The sequence below is a fragment of the Gracilinanus agilis genome, chromosome 1 (genome assembly GCF_016433145.1).
Source record: "Gracilinanus agilis isolate LMUSP501 chromosome 1, AgileGrace, whole genome shotgun sequence".
Classification (NCBI taxonomy): domain Eukaryota; kingdom Metazoa; phylum Chordata; class Mammalia; order Didelphimorphia; family Didelphidae; genus Gracilinanus; species Gracilinanus agilis.
The window spans coordinates 218,915,313-218,919,084 of NC_058130.1; positions in this window are offsets into that span (position 1 = coordinate 218,915,313).

A 3,772-nucleotide genomic window follows, 5' to 3' on the forward strand; every position below is an offset into this window, starting at 1 on the left:
GAGAGAGAGAGAGAGAGAGAGAGAGAGAGAGAGAGAGAGAGAGAGAGAGAGAGAGAGAGAGAGGAGGGAGAAGGAGAAAAAGAGAAAAAGGGAGAGAGAGGGGAAAAGGTGGGGAGAGAGGGAGAGAAGAGGGGAAGGATGGGGGGGGAGAGAGAGAGAGAGAGAGAGAAGGAGTGGTCGCTTGAGCAAGTACTGAGGAATGGAATAGAAATCCTGGAGCTCACTGAGAGGATAGAGAACATATTTAGAAGGGGTAATATATAAGAAGAAAATTTAAGAACAGGGAATTATGAATGATAAAAGAATTTTGGAGTTTTAGTTGATGAAAGGGGAAAACTTGTGATTAATGATGAGCTCAAAGGTGAGACCATTACTGTCTGTAGTTGAGGTAAAGGAATATGTTATTGAAGGTGGGGAGAACTGAAGAATTCAGAAGTCAAGATGTTTAAGGGAGCATCAATATGCATTTTGAATCCCTGAGGGCAAGAGTGGAAATCAAAATGAAGTTGGTCAACCGAGGCATTAAACTTCTTGAGAAAAGAAGGAGAATGACCTAAGGGCCATTAGATATTAGCTCCCTCCGTCTGGAATGGGTAATAATTTGAACAAGTGAATCTCAGGGAAAGAAATGTTTCTAAGTGCAGTTCAGGCTGCTGTGGGACTTTTTCTATCTAGCTAGCTGAAATAAAAGTCCTTGTTTCCCACTCCTTGCTGATTTAGAATGAATAGTTCCTATTCACCTCTTTCCTTTGGTGGTATGTGTGCCTCCCTGTATGTAAGCAGATTCAATGTAGGTTTCAGAGAATTTGGAACATTTTCAGCTATAGCCAGATAAGACAAATTGCCCCAGGGTTTCTCCAAAACTTCAGAAAAACATAATAAATACCAATGGTGGAAGGGCAGAGTTGGCTTCTCTCCACTCATCTTTGAACACAAGAATTGGGACAAGGGTCCAGTCCTGATGCAATGACAAAAATTCATGCCTCTGCTACACTAGCACCCACAGTGTATAGAATACTAAACAACATGATACAAAAAATTTAATTACCCTGCTGTCTTTTAGGAAGGAGGAGTATAGTGTTATAAACCTACCAGATGTTTAATAAGTGTTTGTTGAAGTAGGCAGCATACTATTGAGATAATATAATACAAAGGCAGACGTATTGGCTCTGAAGTTAAAGAACATGAGTTCAAATCCCCCTCCTTTGAAACTTCCTACCTATATGACCTTGGACAATTACTTAACCTCCCTGGGTCTCAGTTTGCTCATCTGTAAAATGAGAGTTTGACTAGATAGCTCTGAGATCTCTCTCACTTTTAGAACCATAATTCTATAAAGGAGAGAGCACCAGTTTAGGATTCAATTATCTTGAGTTTAGTATTAATTCTACTAACTAACTAACTAGCTAGCTATGTGACCTAGGGTATCTTCCCCTTAAACCACCTCTATCAAGAAATCAAAACTCAGGAGCTATATGACCTTAAATAAATTATTTTATCTCTCTGGGCCTGTTTCCTTCCCCTTAAAGATGAAGGTTGAACTAAATAATCAGGAAGATCACTTACAATTAATTGATGAATATTTATTAAGAAGCTATTGTATATTAGATGTAATTGGTAAAAATAAAATAGAAGCTATTATGTGCCAAGGGCAGCTACATGGCTCAGTGGAAAGAATGCTAGGCCTGGAAGTCAGGAAAACTCATTTCAATGAGTTCAAATCCAGGCCCAGACACTTGCTAGCTGTGTGATACTAAGGAAGTCGCTTAATCATGTTTACTTCATTTTCCTTTTTTGTAAAATAGGCTGGAAAAAAATGGCAAACCACTCTAACATCATTGCCAAGAAAACCATAAATGGGACACCAAGGGTTATACATGACTGAAAATGACTAAACAACCATAACAATTATGTGCCAAGGGATGTGCTAAGCTCTTGGGATAAAAGTACAAAGTTTGAAACAATCCCTACTTGCAAGAAGTTTAAATTCCAAATCTGTGAATTGATTTGAGCAAGCAAACATTTTTAACATTTATTTTTGTTTTTCCTCCATAACCATTGAATCCTTGCTTAGTTGAATCATGGGAAAAACTTCTTGGAGATAACAAAGAAAGCATCAAAAAAGGTACCTTCCAGCTCCTCTAAGAACCATCTTCTCTTTATTCAGGCCGAGTGAATGTACTTGATGCATCAGTTGGCCCTCATCCTATTTCCTCATTAAGCGTGTCATACTTTTACAAATAGATCATAAGAAGAACAAGAGGTCATTGCCCTGCCAACTGATAATCAGAGATCCTTTGCTCAGATTCTATGACAGAGGCCCAGACACAAAGAGGGTAGACACCATACAGACACAATGACCCTCTAAGAAGCACCAAGAGTAATGATGTGGAAGGCTCTCTTATTTGTCTGAATCCTCCTCTGACTCTCTGCTTTTGTGCTAATAGCTACTCTCCTCTCAGATCTCACCTTCTTCAGAGCCACCTGTAATTAACTTTCATCTTGCTCAGGCTCTTCTTTTCCACTTTGAAACAATGAACGTAGACATTGTTCTCCATCCTTTTATTCCCCCTGCTTCCCCTCTCATCTCCTTGATCACTGAAGTAAGTTCTCAAGCCAAAAATGAGTTTTCTAGTAGCCTGAATTGTGTGATCCTTGGACAAGATGTACCCATTCTGATTGTAAATGAAAACCCTTTGCCTTTCTGAATTCAGAACTCCAAGTTCAACTAGACCTGTATGTAATTTTAAATTTTTGGAAAAGATTATACAAGCACACCTGAAAAGGTCTCAAAGATACTCTTAAAAAAAACAGAAGAGTGTTTAGTGGAGGAAGCATCCATAGAGATCATCTAATATAACCTCTTTATTTTATAGAGGAAGAAACTGAGGTCTAGAAAGGCTAAGAGCCAGAGGCCATTCATCAGGTTAGTGGCAGAGCTAATACTAAAATCCATCTTGCTAAACTTCCCATCTAATTCTCTGTACACACACACACACACACACACACACACACACACACACACACACTACCCCTTCTCCTGTTTATTTGTAAACAAAGCTGACCATCCACTGAATTTTGAAGAGGGTCAAACTTATCTTTAACTCACATGCCTGTTTCTTTTTTTTTTTTTTTTAACCCTTGTACTTTTCGGTGTATTGTCTCATAGGTGGAAGAGTGGTAAGGGTGGGCAATGGGGGTCAAGTGACTTGCCCAGGGTCACACAGCTGGGAAGTGGCTGAGGCCGGATTTGAACCTAGGACCTCCCGTCTCTAGGCCTGGCTCTCAATCCACTGAGCTACCCAGCTGCCCCTGCCTGTTTCTTTCTAACACTTTCAGTATTCAAGTATCCTAATACATTGGCTCTGAAGTCAAAGAACCTGGATTCAAATTCCATCCCACTGATATTTCCTACCTGTATGACCTTGGACAAGCTGCATAATCTCCCTGAGTCGCAGTTTGCTCATCTACAAAATAAGAGAATTGGACCAGTTGGGCTTGCCCAGAAACTTCCATTAATGATAGTCCACTAAGATCCACCTTGTCAAGCTCTTATCTGCCACAGCTTATGGGTGCTAATGATTATAGTCAATTAAATGAAAGAGAACTCTGGGGTAGAGGGAAAGATGAATGAATGAAATTGTGAGTGAGTGAATGAATGAATGAATATACAGACAGCTAGGTGGCACAGTGGATAGGGAACCAAACCTGGAGTCAGGAAGAACTGAGTTCAAATCTAGCCTCAAGATACTTCCTAGCTGTGTGACTCTGG